Source organism: Vicugna pacos, chromosome 34, assembly GCF_048564905.1.
Source record: "Vicugna pacos chromosome 34, VicPac4, whole genome shotgun sequence".
Taxonomy (NCBI): Eukaryota; Metazoa; Chordata; class Mammalia; order Artiodactyla; family Camelidae; genus Vicugna; species Vicugna pacos.
The window spans coordinates 14,709,977-14,729,885 of NC_133020.1; the positions used below are offsets into that span (position 1 = coordinate 14,709,977).

At 41.0% G+C, this 19,909-nt stretch overlaps 1 protein-coding gene and 1 long non-coding RNA gene across 2 annotated transcripts in view; one reads left to right on the top strand and one right to left on the bottom strand.

Moving 5' to 3' along the window:
* Positions 1–3,677: 3,677 nt before the first annotated feature.
* LOC140691362 (uncharacterized) lies at positions 3,678–5,695 on the bottom strand. The gene is made up of 2 exons (XR_012066997.1): positions 5,012–5,695; positions 3,678–3,920 (listed from the first exon to the last, which is right to left on the bottom strand). It is a non-coding gene; the product is annotated as an uncharacterized lncRNA (long non-coding RNA).
* A 3-nt stretch (positions 5,696–5,698) lies between these two features.
* Positions 5,699–19,909, top strand: part of DUSP16 (dual specificity phosphatase 16) — a 74,993-nt gene continuing 60,782 nt past the window's right edge. The window contains exon 1 of the mRNA XM_072954824.1: positions 5,699–6,088. The gene's annotated coding sequence lies outside the window, so the exon portion shown is untranslated. The remainder of the gene's footprint in view (positions 6,089–19,909) is intronic.

Genomic DNA, 19,909 nt, shown 5'->3' on the forward strand with positions numbered 1-19,909 from the left:
TGTCTCTGATCCAACTCCTTAACCAACTCTGATCTAACTCCTTAAGCCTCAATTTCCTCCACTGCAGATAGGAAAGATAGTGATAGGACCTAACTCTTTGAGTTGTTACGAGAGTTAAACACCCAGTACATACCATGTACAAAATAAATGATTGTTTCTGTATTTGACTTAACATGGTGATACTAGTTTATTTTCAAATTCTTTGCCAAATTGATAAGTGGAAAAAATCAACTAGTTTTTGTAACTTATTATGTCTGTTTACGTATTTGCAACACGAAGATCAGATATACACTGATTACAGGGTTGTTGCTATTTAGTCTCTCTTGGTTGCCCATCTTGATTTGGCATTGAGGTTTTCATCTCTCTCATAGCTGGGATTATATGTTTTTTGAACCCCTTCACTTCCTTTGTTCCATTTCCTTAAGAATGAGCATGTATTTGTTTGATTTAATTGAATGAAATTGAACACTTGATCCCCATTAGACTTTTAAGCACTATACTTGGTCCAATTTATTTGTAAACCCTCCAGAGAGGAGCACAGAGCACTGGGCTGAAAGATGAGAGACATGCTTCTAATCCCAGTTTAACTTAACTAGCTGTGCATTCTTGGGCAAGTCACTTACTCTCTCTGGACCTTCGCTTTCTTATATGTAAAGTGAGGGGGGTGGTACTTGGTAATGTCTTAGATATCTTCTAGCTTTCATAGCACACAGGTACAATTTTCTTCCAGGAGCTTCCTTCAGAGGCAAACTTTTGGAAAATTCCCTCCTCTACCACAAATAGCGCTTTCTTCCAACATCGTGTCACCTCTTTGGAGCAGAATTTGCTTCCTTCCTAGAACTGCTGATTCGTTTGTACATTGCCTTGAGCCCTGGGACAAAAGCAGCAATTACCATCCAAAAAACACAGCCGAGACTTACAGGTAAAGTAGGTCTTACTCATTTTGTGTGTGGGTTGATAAAATACTTTGAAAATCTGTTGAAAGCCAGGGATTCACTCACAGAAAAACACACAGAAACATATATGCACAAAATTTGGGGGGGTTCCTAGATCCTCTGAAGCCCACCCATGTACTCCCTAGGAATCCATGAATTTAGGCAAAGAACATTTGATTTGGGGACATCAAAGGGATCCCTGGAGACAAAATTATCAAAAATGCTTCCTTTCCCATTGGAAAAGGGAGCTGCTAAATTAAATAAATATTTATAGAATATTATTAAAACCCTCTTTTCAAAAACTAAATTATTATGCTTATTTGCAAATACCTTCTTTATAAACCAGGTAATGTGCTAACCTGCTTACATCTTTCAGAGTAGAATGTAAACGCCTTACCATGTGTGATAAAGTCCTGCAGAGTCTGGCTCCTGTCTGTTATTGTTGTACTTTTAAAGGTGAAGTTTTGCACTTTTGAGCCCCAGCAGCGTCCCTTTTGCTCTGAGAACACACCAGTTCCCTACAAGTGACCTTGTTTCTGCTGAACAGTCTCAGAGTGACCTGTTGCCTCTGCCCAGACCACGTCCTTAGTTACCATCCTTCAGGTCTCAGTTCAAACGTCCCCCTCCTCACGAACGCCTCCCCCGACCACCTTCACCCCCTCCTTCAATCATGCACTATCTCAACCCCCAGTTCTTCCCATGTAGAGTTGATTCTGTCACAGCCCTGCCTGTTGTTTTTGTCTTCTCTCCCCACTAGAGTGTTAGTTCCATGAGGGAAGGGGCCTTGCCTCTCTTATTTATAACTATATTCCCAGAGCCAGGGACAGATTAAAACCTTGAGAGGATCTAAGCACTAAAGATGATGGTACTCCTCCTCGATCTCAAATTCCAGCTAAAAAATGTGGTGCTCCTCCCTCATGTTTAACTCCAACCCAAAACAAATGCTCAACCATAAACTTCCGTGTACTGAAACAAAAAGAGCTCCTTTCTGGATTAGCTGATTGTTAAGACCTTGGAGCGCCTGCTTTGCTGGTGTCCTGAGTACATAAGCTCTTTGCCTCCCTTTGGGGAATCCAGCACTCACTCATCCCTTTAAACATGCTGGAAGCAGTTTTAGGTTAAGCTTGCCTATGCCTGCCCAAAAAAACCTTGCTGGGATGCTGATAGGAATTGTGTTAAATCTATAAATCACTTCGGGAAGAACTGACATACTTACCATATTGGGTCCTCCAATCCATGAATATAGGAAGTCACTCCAATTATTTAGATCTTTTAAAATTTCTTTCATCAGCATTTTATAATTTTCAGCATACAGATCTCATTCATGGTTTGTTAGATTTAAACCTAAATGTTTCATATTCTTTGGAGAAATTGTAAATGGTAATGTCTTAAATTTGTTCCTCTTTGTTGTTGGCATATATAGAAGCTCGTTTAGCAGAACAAGGAGAGATGTACTCTTTATATATATATTATTTTTTATTTATATATGTATTTTTATTTATATATATTTATTTTATTGAAGTATAGTCAGTTTACAACGTTGTGTCAATTTCTGGTGTACAGCATAATGTAGAAATGTACTCCTTAGTGAAGTCAACTTTTCAATGTTTACTTGCTGGACTAGTAACAAGCTATTTATCCTAATATTCATGTGCCTCTGTAATGTGCCTCTAAATTTAGCCTAATTCTTAACTGCTACACAGCAATCTCTACTACTATTAGAAGGGTCTACCCATCCCTCACCTAAATACCCCTTACTCATTCCCTCTCCAGGTCTTTGCTTCTGTCATTTTCCCTCTAGAAGAGTCTTTCCACTGAGCCCTCTTTATCCCAAACTAAACTTAACTGTCCTCTGAGGATGAGGTCAAGGCTCTTCAGACGATGCCTTCCCTGACAACCTCAGCTTACATCGCTGCTTTTCTCCACTGGGCTCTTTTTTTTTTTAATTGAAGTATTGTTGATTTATAATGTTGTGTTAGTTTCTGGTGACAGCATAGTGTTTCAGCTATATATTTATATTTTTTTAATATTCTATCCCACTATAGTTTATTACAAGATATTGAATATAGTTCCCTGTACTATACCCTAGGAACTTGTTTATTATCTATTTTATATATAGTAGTTTGTATCTGCTAATCCAAAACTCCTAATTTATCCTTCCCTGTCCCCTTCCCCCAACCATAATCATAAGTTTGTCTTCTGTGTCCGTGAGTCTGTTTCTGTTTTGTAAATAAGTTCATTTATGTCATTTTTTAAAAGATTCCACATATAAGTGATATCATGTGGTCTTTTTCTTTCTCTTTCTGGCTTACTTAGTATGACAATCTCTAGGTCCATCCGTGTTGCTGCAAATGGCATTATTTCATTCTTTTTGTGGCTGAGTAGTAGTCCATTGTGTATATATATATACATATACCACATCTTCTTTATCCAGTCATCTGTGGATGGACACTTAGGTTGCTTCCATGGTTTGGCTATTGTAAGTAGTGCTCTGTGAACATTGGGGTGCAGGTATCTTTCCAAATTAGAATTCTGTCTGGATACATGCCCAAGAGTGGGATTGCTGGATCACATGGTAACTCTATTTTTAGAATCTCCGTACTTCCACTGAACTCTTAACCAATATTGTATGCTACTCAATCATTAATTTAGTTTTTAATTAGTTTTAATAGATGTCATGTTTCCCTAATTAGATGATACACACTAGGAGGCTGGGTAATAGCTATCACAGCACCACACACGAACGGCACTCCAATTTAATTGTATAAATGAAGAAAGGAGAGACAGGTTTCAAGATGTAAGGCGACTGGGGCTGCAGCATATAAAGAGTACTCCATAAATTCTTGCCATGTATTTCATCCAGGCAAGATCCATGCTCTCCACCTCTAGGACAAAGATTCTCTCTTTTCCTGCCTTCCTCTAAATCCCAACTCCTCCAACTAAGCAGACTGGAGATGCAGATCCTCTCCAACTATGCCTTTGAAACTGTTGGAAAAACAGCAGGTCTCTGGTTAGTGGATTTATAGAGGTTTACCTGGAGTACACACAGGTAGTAATCCCATTGGGGCTGCAGTAACACCTTCCGGCCACCAGAGGACAGGGCGAGCGGGAGAGATTTCTTCCCCTCTGAACAGTCTTAAAGAGGTCAAAGGCAGAGGCCGAACATCGACTCTGCATCTATGGCGTTCAGGCTTCGTTTACTGCCTGAAGTGCTAGGCGCTCTCCCATCTCCCGATGGGCTCCTTTTCCTCCTCTAAAAGATGGGCTGGAAGTTCCCAGGGGTTTACCCTAATACTAACCCTAATAAAATTATAATAACGAATACACTTTAGCTGCAGGATTTAAAGACATAAAAGGAGTATGAAGATGTTTCATTTTTCTAAATTACCCCCCCAACCTACTTCACAATTCTTTTGCCAATTAAAAAAAAGCAATATCCAACCGGACATTCCCCAACAAAGATGCCTTTAGGGACCAATGTCCCAAATCCATTACATTGTAAATGGAATATTTTAGGAGCTAGACTATTCCTATACACAGATTCTGGCTCATGGAGCAGTCCACTCGCAGTGTGCTTTTCCGTCATTAATCACATCTTTGTTATGTGGTATCCACGTGAGTACTTCTCAGTAGAAGCAGCTTCATGCTCAAATGCTCAAAGAACACTAGAATAAAGCACCGATTGTCCTATTCAGTGATTCCAAGTCCTGGTTTGTCACCACCTCAGGTCTCCAGTTTCCCAAAGTGTGTAATGTAGTTTCAAAACAAAGCTATTTAAATTAATCCAAATGAAAAACGCACAAAGCATGTGAAGTTAAATCCACAGGGTCTAGCGCCTCTCAAGAAGCGGTGAACCTGTGGTCTGATTTAAAGATGATTCTGTGCTGCCCGATGTAGAGCACACTTTTAAAGAGCGTTTTAGGTTCCTCATACTCACTACACTTACAATAGAAATAACAAGTAAATATAAGCAAAGTAAATTAATGAATGTTAGGAGCGTTCAGGTGGGGCTTTCAAGGACAAATCCAGAGAGAGCTGAGTGCCTGACCACCTGAGTGCGATTCTTCCAAAAGTACCTGCAACTTCTTTTTCCTAAGAGACAGCTGTGCCCTGCATTTTGGATTCGTCACTTTTTAAAGAGCGATTGTAATTCTCTCAAATCATTGTTTGCGTTTCTTCGCGCTGGGGAGGCAGCTGGAAACAGCCCAAGCAGGAGGAAAACGCTCTGCGCCTCGCTGGGAGGGCGAGGGGACCCTGAAATACCTGTTGGGGCGCAGCGCTAAAGGCGCGCGGCCGGGCCGGGGGGTCAGGGATCGGGGGCCCCGGGGATGGCCGGCGCGCGGGCGCGGAAGGAGGAGGCCGCGGGGCCGCCTCCCCGGGCCGCCCAGCTCCTCCCAGCGGCGCCCGCGGAACCTGCCCCGGAGCCGCCGAGCCCCGGAACGGAACGTGACCCGACCCCTCCCCGAGCGGCCGCGACCAGGCGCCGAGTCGCGCTCCGGGCTCGGGCGGGCGCGCAGCCCCGCCCGGCGCCCACCGCCCTGCCCTCGCCTGTCTCCTCCTTTCCCCGGGGCTCCGCTGAGTTCATTCACTGGGATTGGTTTCAAGTGACGCCATCTCTTTATTTTTAAACCAATGACCTCATCCGCGCTTGAAGTTTCCTGACCAGCGACTCTTTCTCTTTCCCCCCAACCCCCCACACCCCCCCGCCTTTCCCCCTCTTTCTGGGTATCCCGGTTTGGGGGGGCTCTCATCAGTTTTCAAACGACTCTCATCACCTCTCCCTCCCCCCTCCGCCCCCCACCTCCACTTCCCCAGGTTCCTCGCCCCTTTCAACAGACTTTTTTCAAGGCTGATCGGGGGTGGGGGGGTGGAAGAGAAAGAGTGAAGAAAAGTTGCAAACGTCTCCTCGCTCCCTAAGCCTTCCCGCCCCCACCCGCCCCTCGGAGCAGGAGAAGATAATATAGTGAAAAGAAGAGGAGGAGGAGGAGGAGGAGAGCGCGACGGGACGGACGCGAGCGGGAGCGCGGCCGCCCTCCCGGCTCCGCCGCGGCGCCTCGCAGGTCCCGGAGGCGAGGGGGCCCCGCGGGGAGACGCCGTGACAACTTTCGTTTCCCCCCTCCCCGGAGGCAGCCGGGAGGTCGGCGGCCCCCAGAGTAAGTGGTCGTGCGGACGGTGGGGCGGGAGGGCGCGGGGCCGGGCGCCCGCCGCCCGCCGCCCGCCGCGCCGGCAGCATGGACGCTCTGCTGCGCGCCCCGCCGGCGCTGCCCTCCCGGCGGCCGGGCCCGGGTCGGCGGGCGGGGTAGGGGCGACCGCGGCCCGGGGCGGCGCGCGCGTGGGAAGCGGGGGCGGGGGGAGGCCCGGCGGGGGGCCGGCCCGCGCGGGGAGGGGGCGGCGGCCGGCGCGGGGGCTCGGGCCGAGCGGGCCGGGCTGCCGGGTTCCGCCGCCAGGAGCCGCCGCCGCCGCCGCCGCCGCCGCCGCGGGACGCGGTCCCTTCACGGGCGAAGCTGCTCACTTCCAGGCGCGACTGTTACACAACACGCCTGCCAAGTGGGGCCCCGGCCTGACGGTTCCCATTATCCTGCTTCGCCTTTGGTGTAAGCAGCGGGGCCACCTGGGTGGTGACGGGGCTGCTTTTTTACCAAACCAACTCGGTTTTCATCCTGAGACCCCCGAGACCGGGGGCCGGGGGGCCTGGTGCGCCGGGAACTGCTTTATTTACACCAGCCGTAAAACGTGAGAAAGGAAAAAGCCCGGGGAGACCACCGAGGGTCGGTGTATCCTGTGTGGTTTCACGCCATGAGACTCCAGGGAGGAAAATACTGGTGCAAAACTGAAGTTTTCAGGTGCTGCTGGGTTTATTTCCTTAAAACAACAGCAGCAGCGACAAGTGGGTAATTAACTTGAGGAAATATAAGTAGATCTTAAAATGAATGGGTACTGCAAAATCCTAAAGAAGTTTATCAGACGTCAGCTGCAAAGAGTCTAAAAGTCCCAGGTGCTTCGAGTCGTTTGGAGAAAGCACACCTCCAACCAGCCTGTGATGAGTCAAGTGCTGAGGGAAAACCTGTTACATAATCTCATTTGCCGTGGGGTTTGCAGTGCCGTCCCCTTGAATCAAGGGGAAGTGAGTTAAGATGCAGGGTTTTAAAAACTCAGTGAAGTTATTTACCCAGTGCTCTGGCTGCCACTTCTGCTTTAAAAGATTATAAGTAAATACTCTGCTCTTACAAGGGAACCAAACCTATCAAACCTGTTTAGAAAATGACCAGGTACTTTTCTTTCCTTTCTGTGTGTGTGTGTGTGTGTGTGTGTGTGAAATTTACCATCTTTGAAAGACCTTATGTCTAGTATTTGGGGAACTTAGACTGTCAGAAAAATGCCTCTTTAAGCCAGTCACCTTTTGAGTGCACAAAGGTGACAACTGTTTCCTCAAAAGATTTATACTATTCCGAACTCCATCAAGAAAAGAGATTTTTGAAGGTAAGGTAAATTTTTAAAAGAAGGACAGAATTCTTACCAATTGAGTTAGTCACTTGTGAATTATTTACTTTTCCTTGACAATCATGTGTATGGGTGGACAAACAGCTTGGGAGGCTGTAGTTAATTGAGACTTGTGGAAATCTGTATTTGGTGAAGGCAGCTGACTGGAGAAGGTAAATTAAAAAATTAAGAATTTGTGGCTTGGTATAAGCAGTTTAGTCAAAATATGACTAGGCACTGTGAAAGGCTGTTTTTGATTTTGTTTTTTTAATAAAGTTGTGGGATTTACTGAGTTTGAGGACTGTGTGAAAGCTTGTTGTTAAAAAAAAAAATTGGGGAGGGGGTTTAACATTTAACATTTTATGTAAAAACTTGGGCTAAAAGATCCCAGCCAAGAAGTTGGTATTTAGGTACAATAATTTGCACTTACTGCAGTTCCACTTGGGGGGAAAATTAAAAACGAGTTTATTCTTAATTCTACTGGTAATATGATGAATAAATAACATGGGGAAAAAAGCAGGTTCAAGCACTATAAACCTGCATTTGGATGTACAATAACTGAATACCTGTAAAGTGAAAATAGTCATGTGAAACTGAGGATGGAGGATCTCTTTGGCCAAAAGCTTAATGGGAGTAACTGAAAAGGGGGCAGAAGAGAAGATCCTGTTAACCCAGTTCTTTTCCTTTCTCTTACATAGTAGAAACTACTTGTTGAAGTGAGTCTGAGATCTAGTGTGAGATGGTTAGAGTTTAGGCTGCAGTCAGGAGAAAGGTCAGGGCTGATGTGTGGGTTTGCTTAATGCTCTTTCCTATAGACGCCTGTGTTGGGAATTTAATTCCATAGAGTTTTTGGCCCCTGGGATTATATGTTGATGAAGCTGATTTACATAGCTGTCCAATATTAATGTTTTTCTATTCTTCAACCAATCATAATAGCATACTAAATATAATTGGATGGAATTAACCAGCGTAATTTATCTTAGAAACCCAACTTTTCCTGAAGTATCCAAAAAAAAGCAGAGTTTTCTATCTTGTGTTATTTGGACTAAAAATTTCACTGGATGTTTAATGTTTTTAAAATGCTTTGTGTTTCTCAGGCAAATGGTACTTTAAATTAAAGCAGTGGACTAACCCAGGGTAAGCTGATTTGGATCAGAAGCCCAAGAACGGAGGGAATAAATCAAGGGAAACAGAAACCAGATTTTATGACAATTTTCAACAGATTGAAAAGCTAGTTAAAAGGGCTTCATAGGAAAAACCGCAGTCGATACTTGATTGACTTGTCTAAAAAAAATTAACTGCATCAAAATTTAAAGTTGAGACAGATACCTACCATCATAAAAGAAAATGTTACTAATGATGGCTTAAGCAAAAACATAATTAAGAAAGTAAATCTTGCCTAAAGCCACATGTGCTATATTCCAAAGCCAGATGTTAAGTTTTTTCTGATTTTCTTGTGTTGAGGATAATCTGATATTGTAGTACATTTCATTTGTCCCAGATGACCTTTGGTCCCTTTATGAAGGGATGAGGTTCATAAAGATTGGCCAGATTTGAAGAAGCAGGCTCAGGCCTTAAGGAGAGGCCAGTCCCGTATGCAAACTGACTGAGAAATGGAGTTTGAAATTTAATCAAATAAATGACTGGAGGAAACAGGATTTACTCAAAAAGAAGGATCTAAGTCAGATTACCAAGGACAGGTACAAAGACATAATAAAAATTTGCCAGGGCTATGATCAGTAAAGAAGGAAATGGGATATATCTTGACATGAAAGGAAAAAGGCATAAAAAGGAAAAATAACCTCCAATACCTTAGCAATAAGAAGAGAGTGATGAAACTTCTCCTCCCTCTGGATTGGGGTTAAATACCTCATTATAGCTGCAAAGTTGAAAAGTTGCAAGATTTTTTTTAATTACATATAAAAATCTTGAGGGATGGGGATGGATAAAGGATAAAATAAGCATAAGTTATAATTATGTATATAAAAAAGTAAAACTTGAAATCACCAAAGATAAATTTAAAAGGAAGAGGGACCCACTGCAATTTCAGTCGAGTTATTGGAAAGGAATTGAAAGGTTATGAAAAGTTGAAACTATTAACTCAATTGATTGCTGGATTAACTGTAGGTATGAATCAGTCAAGCAGAACATTTATTAATAGTATACTATTTACAGGTCCTGAGGTGGCTTCCAAAAGTGAGGGACAGGAGTCCGCAACATGATGAGGATTATAAGAATTTTAAGGGATCCGTTTACATATGCAAAGAAAAACAATTATCAGACAGCTGGGAAGTGCCACATTCTTGGTATCGAAGGAGGAAGAGATTGGAGGATTTGGGGAGGTAATCTTCATAGAGATAATAGAATTTGACCTTGGCCTGGAAGGATGGTTAACATGTATATGGAGGAAAGGAAGTAGGGAAGGTCAAATGGAGAGGCCATTCATCCATCTTTTCACTGAGCAAATTTATTTGGAGCCTCTATGTACTAGACCCTGTTCTCCACCTGGGCATACAGTGGAAAATAAGATGAGGGTTTTGCCTTTTTGGAATTTGCATTCTAGTAGCAGAAGACAGAAGGACAATAAACAAGTAAACACTACATGGAAAATCTGATGTCAGGTTGTCATGTCTTATGAAGATAGTAGTGATTGGGGTCTAGGAAATTATAGGTGCGAGTTACAGTCCCACTTATTCTGTGAATAACCAATTTTGCCTGTGATATCCTGATGAAGACTGTTAGTGATTTAACTTTTTAGTATTTATTTGCCATCCATACCGATTTGAATAGCAGTCTACACATTAACTTCATCTTTAACCAGCTTTTAAAAGGAAGCCTACATAATATTTTGTAGATTGAAGCATGCGAACTTTGAGTTTTTAACTCCTTGTTCACAATTTATATATGATTCTTTTGCTGCTGTTTGCTAAGAACCTCATGTTTTTTTCAGTGAGGTTCGTGCCATTGTTTACAGTTTACTTAGAGTTGTGATGGATTGGGCTGTGTCCTTAGGTTCCATTCTCCATTAGGTATGATCGTCACAGCAGTGCTACAGAGTGAAGCTAAACTCCGAGGACCATCTGTTTGGATGGTGCCTCACATGAAAGCACACAAAATGAAAGATGTATCGAAAGTGTAAGGAAGCGCTTCTGCTTAGTTACCAGAAAGTAGGTAAAAGGTGACATCCCTTCAGATCCTGTCCACATGGTGCAGGAATCAAGAGTGTCCAGCGAGGCTGCCTTGTGCTCTGGGGACTTAATGATGTCTCCTTACAGATTGGCAGGGGAGTTAGTGGTCTTACTCGGAATGCTATCTTAAACTTAGGATTTTTACTGTTTCTCTACAAATTGTAGGAACCTGATGCAAAAGTGTCGGTTCTGAAACAGGGAAGTCCGGATTCTCAGTGTAGTTATCCAACTGCCAGTTTTTGTTGCTGAGATGTCCTTTACAGTATCTGCTAAAAATTTCTTAGTGACTATTTCATGTTTTTGGACACATTTAGGAAGTACTTCTTAAGCATTCTTGAAGAAATGTGTTCTCTCCTTCTCCACTTTTTTTTTGAAGTTTTAAACTTAAAAAAATTTATAGGTGAAATTGAGGTAAAAGATTCCAGAACGGATTTGTATTGAGTGTGAGGGCCTATAGAACTACATCTCTTGAAAATTTTTCTCTATGCACGTAACCAGTTTTCATCTACAATACATTCTGACATACTTGGGACAAGCCTCTGAAAGAGGAAGCAATTTTCAGAGGAGGTGGGAGATTCTTTAGCTTTCTCTTGATTTCCTTCTAAACTAAATAGTCCATTTAGAAAATAATTGTAGGTGTAAATGCTAGGGATCTGTAATGTGTGTAATAAAAGCTAGTGTAGCGTGTACTTGTCAAAAATATTTGGAAAGGACAGTAGAATTCAGGTTTGTGTTAATGTCTGGGATAGGGTAGGCCAAACTGCAGTTTATAAAGATGCACTGTAAATTGTAATGGTCTATGGCAAGGTAAATAATATTAAATATCTTCATTCTCGCCCTTAAAATTAACGGAGAAAGTCACCTGTAGGGAAATATATGCTGCTTCTTGTTTCGCTGTATAATTAAAAAAAAAATACAACTCATTTTCTAGGATAGTGCCTGGTAGAGTTGGCTTTTGACAAATGTTTGCTGTGTGAATTGCATTCTCACAAACTGTTGCTTTTGATTGTGGTTCCATTCTGTCTCTAGCTTAGAGCACTGTTTTTTGAGCTTTGAGTTGAAACCTGCAGGGGTTCCCCTCCAGCCTTGGGCATCTGGCTTTCTGGGGGGTACCCTCCCTCTAGAAGCTGGACCCTGACCTAAGCTCCAGCCTGCCTGGCCTGTGGCCGACCTGACCATGTAGAAATAATACCATATATAAAACATGGTATTGTTTCCTCTTCCTTCCTAGCTTTAGCTAAAAATCTTGTATTCACTTGAAAATGAACTGGTAAGAATGATATTTTGATGATATAAACCAACTAAAAAGTAACAAAGACTCTTTTTTTAGAGACACTCAGGAAATCAGAACATGGAGTATATGTTAGATAATATTTGAGAATTATAACCATAAAATTTTTATCTTATATTAATGGTATTGTGGTTATGTTAAAAAATTCTCATCTGTGAAAGATACATATGGAAGCATTTATACATATATAAGCATTTATAAGCCTAATATTTGTTTTTAAAAAACCTTCAAGATAAGTGCAAATACAGACAAATGAGAAAAAACAATATTGGTAAATTTTTGATAATTGTTGAGGGTACATTGGGGTTTGTTACTGTTTCCTGTACTTTTTTGTCTATTTGGAAATATCCACAATAATTCGTTAAAATCTGCATTACCAGTATAACTATAGGGAAAGAAATTTAGTACAGTAAAACTAAGAAATTTACTACAGTAAAATTGTTTGGACATTTGAGCTAAATGGCTAATCAAAAATTTCTAATTTGCATTTTCTGTAAGTTCTGCTTTTAGTAACAAATTTTTAAGAAGAGGGAGAATGTTGTAGAAATGTGGTCACAAGATTAAAACTCCTGATTTTGAGATCTTGTAATAATCATATACCTGTAGTTTATACATTGTTTTCACATATTTTGTCTTTTATCCTCAGAACAGGACATGAGTTGCCCATTTTATAGATGAGGAAACTAAGACCTTAGAGAGTAAGTAATTAATCCAAACCCCGAAGCAAGTTAAGAAGTGGCGGTAGAACTGAGTGGAGATCCTCTGACTCATTTTCAGGTGCTCCTCCTCTTATATCTGTATACTTAGAAGCACTCTTGTTTGTGGTATTAAAAACCAGAGGTTTTCAAACATTTTGGTGTCAGGATACTTTTGCATTCTGAAAAATTATCGAGGCCCCCAAGATCTCTTATGTGGACTATATCTGTCAGCATTTAACATATTAGAAATTAAAACTGAGAAACATTTAAAATATTTATTCATTTAAAAACAGCAGACTCATTAAGAGTTAATGTAAATAACATATCTTTATGAAAAAAGTATTCCAGAACAAAAAATACAGTGAGGTGTGTGAGATGGTTTGATCTTTGGCCCCGGCCCCGCTCTCTAATGCATTGCTTGCTGGAGGACAGCTGGATTTTCGTAACTGCTTTTATATTCAGTCTGTTGTGATTCGTTGTTTTGTTTGGAGTATATGAAAGAAAATGGGCTATATACAGATTCATAGTTGAAAAAGGGTGTAGTATTTTTATGTCTTTTTCATGTAATTGTGACTATTGTAGGATATAATGAAACTCAGCAAGTGGTAGATTCTTAAGGCTTAGTTGCATTGTTGCATCTGACACGATAGTAATGATTTTTTTGTACTCTGCAACTTACAAATCTACTGGTCCATCTTGCACTGTAGATGGACCTTTGATCTGTGTGTGATTTTATGACATTGTACATTGGTCTTTTGAAAAATAAATGGTTTTCTGAGTTCTGCAAATCTTTCAAATGTTGACCTATTAGGTTACACAAATCATTTTATACGTATACATATATAAAATGATTTATATGTGATTTCATATTCATATATTTCATAAATATACAATCGTGTATAAAATGATTTAACAAGTGACATTCATTAACATGACCATAAATCTCATCCAAAAAATTCTTTAAGAATTGGGATGCAGTCAAGATTTTGGTGTCCAGTTGAAGTTTTCCAAAATTCTAATTTTTTTCTTGGAAGCTCAGATTTTATCATCAGCAACAGATACTGTCAGTTTTTTCCTTGAAAAGTCAGGCTCACTTTATTTATTTTAGAGAAAATGTCTGCCAAGCACCTACATCTAAATAACTATAAGTTGTCTGCCAGTCATTCTTTTAGCAAAAATGGGATTCCATGGAAAAAGTGTAGTTTAGCTCGCAACTCAAGTCATTGCATAAGTGATTTTCCTCAAAGCAGCCATCATATTAAGTTCAGAGAAGTGCTTCTTGTGCACCTCCCATTTCATCACCCATATTATTAAAACAACCAAGTTCTCAAGAGTGAGATCTAATAAAGTGAATAACTTGTGTTACTTTATTACTGACATTGTTAAGTGAAACTGACTTTTTAAAAATGATTGATATGCAGAGAAGAATGTAATTATTACCAGTGCAGTTTGTACCCTGGCCTGGACCCCTGCTAAGGTGCTGGCCATGTAGCCCTCCACTGCTTCTGCACCATCAGAGCAGATACCAACATGGTCGTTTCAGGATAAATCATGAAATTCAAAAAGTTATTTAACACTTGGAGTAATTCAGCAGCACTTAAATTGGTTGCCAAGCATTCACATAAAAAAAGACCTTCGATGATTAGTTGGCGTGGATACTGGAATAATAAAAGCAAAACAGTAAGTCCGCCCGTGTCCACTGATGTGTCTGCTTATAAAGCAGAGGTACAATCCTTAAGGTGAGGTATTAGCTTCTGGGTATTAACATTTAATGGGAGGGGCTAGCGCTTCATTGGTAAGTGGCATTGTTGTGATTTCTTTTGCTGACTTTTCACTCAGCAGACCTTCAGTGATGTGAGCCACGCAAAGCTGTTTCCCAACCGTCTGGTGTTCTGCTTCCACCGGTGCATTCTGATGATTTACCCTGTGTGATGCTTCCGTGACTTTTTCATTTCTAATTTGAAAGCAGTTGTTTGCTTTTAAAGAGTTCATCCTGTCAGTATTTAAAACATTCATTTTCTTTAAACTCTCAATTCATTGGATTGATAACAAGGTAGTGGAGATTATAGCAGATATAACCAAAGATTGTTACTGCTAGGAACATAGAAGTACTGAGAACACACTGAGTTAGCTTTTGAAAACATGCATATTTAATAACTTAAACCTATTCCCTTAGAGCATTCTAAGCACAAGAATACACAAGCATATGTTTTATTAGCTGTCAGAATGATAATTATCACATACCATGTATTCCCTGGATTCACTATTGTGAAAAAAGCTGTGGTATCTTTGCATTACTGTGGACTAAAAATAGTTTTGACACTGGATCCCCTGAAAAGGTCTCAGGGACCTCCCACCAGGGGTCTCTAGATTACACATTGAAAATGTTGATATAAACTAGTGCTGTGTCCTAATGTATTTTTAGAGCTGTCTCACATAGACATCTGTATCAATAAAGCAGGGTCTCCATCGTAACTGATTAATCTGTCGGGAAGAAGGAAACATGCTAGTGGGTGGGATGAGCCCTGTGATCTGCAGTCTGCAATGGTGGAAGGTCGAGTAACATCAGAGAGCGGTGGACGGAAGGCAGGAGCCTGTAAAAGCCCTTCACAACTTAACGAAAAATGAGCATTCGTTCTCTGTTGGGTTTTTTTAAAGCTAAAAAAGCACCAAGCCTGCATGTATCTCATATGTATGTAACAGATGTTCAAAGTCCGTTGTTTGTTTCTTCCACCCAGGGAGGTTGTTGACCTTTTTTTCTGAGGAAGCTGAGGGATGACAGAAGACAGATGAGGTTAGAAAGAAGAAATTGTGAAACGGGAGTGAACGGCATAGACATTCGTGATCATGGGACCAGCTACAGGCAGAACTGGGCTGTGGACAGAGATGGAAATGAGCATTGGGGTGAGGGGGTGCGTAGGAAGACTGAGGGGGAACCGAGTTCTCCCGTGCACTGGACAAAGGAAGGATGGGGCCTGGGGAAGTAGAGATGGTGCAACTGGAGTTGTGGAGATGAACATATAATTGAAAGATTTCCATCAAAGTACAGTTAAAATAACTACTGAAATAACTGTATTGAGTAGTCTAACTTTTAATGTACTACCAGTATTCAAATTCTATTATTATAACCCGTGTAGAGAAAGCAGCAGTGCCGTGACTACGGTATAGTGCTGGCAAGTCTCTAAGCTTTGGCTGTAAGCATCACTGTCTGAAAATACTGACTGGGCCAGGTTTGGGGCTGCAAATTCAAGAATGGAATTTTAATATTTGATTTTTTACTAACAGGTGGTTATGTTTAAAGGAGACAGAAGAGTTTAGTTCAGATAGATATCATTTATCAGTTTATTTATGTGATACTTACTTCCAAAAAGGATTTGGGATGGCAGAAGGAAGGATCGAAGTCAATAATCAAGAACAAACAGGATTCTAAGTCATATTTTTCCCCTGTGTTTTGTCTACTGATGACATTTATTTTAATAGGGTTATATAGCTGAGGTAGTATAACTATAAAGTGATTAAATGGGTCTCTGTTACCTATGCAGGAGAGAATCTTGCCACTTTTTAGTTGCATGTAGTATAAGCAGATTATACATTTGTAATGGGAGTGACTGGGTAGGAAAATCATAGCAGACCACAGGAAAAAAATTTTTTTTAATACAATATTGTTTTCAGCTATAGTTGACAGAAAGCCATGAGCAGAGGCTTAAACCATAAACTATTCATTATTATGCAGATCAGAGACGTTCAGAGGTGGGTGGTCTCAGGGTTGATTCAGTTGCTCAGTAGTGTCCTCAGGGCCCCAGGGTCTCTGCCATCTTTTGCATGTTCACTTACTGCCATCAGGTCACAAAATGGCTGCCTCAGCTCTAGGCATCACATCCCTTTTCCAGGCAAGAAGGAGGAAGTAGACAGAGCAAGCAATCCCTCCTCCTGTGCTTGCCTGACAGAGAACAAAATCACAGAAGCTTCCATCCAGTCTTCTCTGAAGTCTAATTTGCTTGAACTGTTTCACAAGGCAGCCCCCGCTTCATGGGAGATACTGGGCAAATGAGTGTCTGGCCAAGGGGTCTGGGTACTGGAATTGGTATAATGCATTTCATGTATTGTTTCCTAGGCTTCGGCACAATGCTTGCTGCCCAGGAAAAACTGAGACTGTGTTAGCAAGTTAGAGGGGGAGACGTGTCTGTAGGGTGGCTGGTGTCTATCACAGAAACGCAGAGGGGAAAGCACAAAGAGTACTAAGTAGCTGGCTGCCACGACTTTCCTTTAGTCTCGAGACTGCTTTATGTGTTTCCTTCTTTCTTACGTGTTCCCTTTTCTTTCTTATTTTAGTGGAGGATGACACAGGCCTGTGTCTTAGTTAATTGTAGAGTTCATATAGGGACCGTTAGGTCTCAATTTCCTCAACCATGAGACAAGAATATTGTGTTAGAGAATTTCAAATGTATGGTGTTTTAGAGTCATCGTGATAGCTGGGCAGTACCTCTAATAAAGATCTTGATGATATAGAAGGGTAAAGCTAAAATTAGCTTTTGGCTTTTTGGCAGTTAAGTAATATGATATCACATAAGCCCTAGACTTCCATCGACAGTGGAAAACTAACTGCATTTTTATTTTAATAGAGGAACATACACATATATGTGTATAGCTTATAATCAAAATAACCTCAGCGCAGTGTTCTAGGAAAACGCCATCTGTCCCAGCAGAGGAGGCATTTTAAGCGCTCTTGGTAAAAGCCTGGTAGAACACTCCTTTTGCTTGCTGGGCATTTGTTCTTACTTGCCAATAGTGTTTGCACTGCATATGTTTGCCTTAGATAAAATTAAAGGACAACTGAAAGGGAAGTGATTCCCTTCGCGCAGCGTAGCAACTGAACTTCACTCAAATGAAGCTGAACCTTTGATGTTTCGCATGTCACGAAATGGAATTCTGCTTGTGTTTCGGAGAGAGTGATGTTCTGGCTCTTCATATAGAATCTTGTTGAGATTATGTGAATTTGGATAGATGGCAAGTAGGAAATCATATTCCCAGCTCTAACAAATTACAAAGCAGTTATACCACATATGAAAGAGGCTGCTGAAATGTTAACCTAAAAAGTATTAATCTTCGATCCAATAAAAATCTTAGAGAAGGATCCCGGTGCCATTTATTGTGGTTTATCAGTTTTCGGAGATCCTGGAGATAAACATTATTAACTGTGGCATTTAAAGGGGCCAAAAGGCATCTGCAATTTGGAATGTATTTTTAAGAATAAAATGGGTGTGTGTATATGTACTTAACAGCTGCTTTAAACAGCTTAGGGGGCAGCGTCTAATTTCATTACCAGAAAATATCCAAATATCAGAAACTTTTCCTTCTACTGAGATCCTTTTGACTACGTAATGAAAGCAGTTGTTCTCATTTTTCATTATGTGAATGACTAAGAGCCTTGTTAATGTAAATATTCAGGAAGCTTGATTTTATAGCTTCTTGGTTTTATAACCAACAATAAAAGTCATGTACAGCGGAAAGCCCCTTCTTCTCACGTCTACAGTCCCAACCAAAGGACGAACTCAAGCAATTTTTCCTGGCAAAGAAATGACCCGTGTGGCAGGATCTTAGATGCTGCCCGTGGTGGGCTCATTATAGAATGTGATTAACATGATGTTACTTAAAAGAGATAACAGTGTTTGGTGAGGGGATTTCCAAGTACTAAGTGTTAGGCAGTATGGCATCCACTTGCCAGGAAAAAGTTTTATACAAGTTTTTAATAAACGTTATTGTGAAATCAGTGGAGATTTTCATTATACAAATGACCTTAATTCATTTATTGAAGTAAGCATTTGGACTTCTGAGTCTGGTAGCTTTTTTTCTGGACAAAAGGTCCATTCTTTTTGCCAGTGGTTGTCAGCATGTCATTGTCATCAGCATGAACAAGTATGACTGTGTGACTTTTAAGAGTGAGGTATTGGAAGGGGTGCAAAGAAGTACAGCCTTGGTCGTCAAGGAGTTCATATTTGTTGCCAGCATCTCTTTACTGACTATCTACTCTTCATGCTTTAAACAAATCACTGAAAGACTTGTTAATCTTTGCCCTAGGGGGCTCTTCATCTAGGGGTCCAGCACACCAGTCTCTCCACTTTCCTAGGCCAAGGGATAAAGTCACAATTAGAAATGGCGGTCAGCCTGCCTGAAGTCCTCTCCCGACCATTTCCCCTCCTCACCTGTGGTTGCAGACCGGCCCTGCCTGCCCTCAGAGCTGCGTGCTGGCTGGCTGCTGCTGTAGGGCAGTTTGGGAAGACAAGACAGTGTCCTGGAGCAGTTCACGCCCTTTACAGTATGAAAGGTTGGGAGGGACACAGCTAGAAAATTAGAGAGCTTTTGCTGTTTTCCTTTTTAAAAAAAAAATGGTTAAAAACAATGTAGAATTTATCATCTTAACCATTTTTAAATGTACAGTAGTGTTAAGTATGTTTGCATTGTTGTGAAACAGATCTGTAGAACTTTTTACATCTTGCACATCTGAAACTCTGTACCCGCTGAACAACAAATCCCCTTTTCTCCCTCCCCCAGCCTCCGGCAGCCACCATTCTAGATTCTGTCTCTATGAATTTGACAATTTTAGATACCGTGTGGCAGTGGAATCATAGCATTTATCTTTTTGTGATTTATTTTACTTAGCATAATGTCCTCAAGAGCCATCTGTGTTGTAGCACATGACAGGATTCCTTCCTTTTTAAAGCTGAATAACATTGTATTAGTGGGTAATCACGTTTTGTTTATTCATCTGTTGGTAGATATTTGGGTTGCTTCTGGCTATTGTGAATAATGCTGCTAGGAGCACAGGTGTACAGATATCTCTTCGAGACCCTGCTTTCAATTCTGTTGGATCAGTACCCAGAAGTGGAATACTTGAATCAAATGGTAGTTCTGTTTTTAATTGTTGGAGGAACCACCATACCATTTTATAGAGCAGTTGTACAATTTCACAGTTCCACCAATGGTGCACAAAGTTTCTAATTTCTCTACATCCTTGCCAACACTTGCTATTATTATTTTGTAAATAATGACTATGCTAACAGGTGCGATGTGTTGCCGCATTGTGGTTTTGGTTTGCATTTCTCTGATGATTAGTAATGATGGGCATCTTTTAATCTACTTGGCCATTGTGTATCATCTTTGGAGAAATGTCTATTTAAGTGCTTTGCCCATTTTTCAGTTGGTTATTTAATTTTTTGTTGTTGGCTTGTAAGATGCCATTTTCTGTTTAAAACATGAGTTAGCAACATAGACCTACTCACAGACCAGGTGTGATATAACGGAGGAATCCAGAAATGG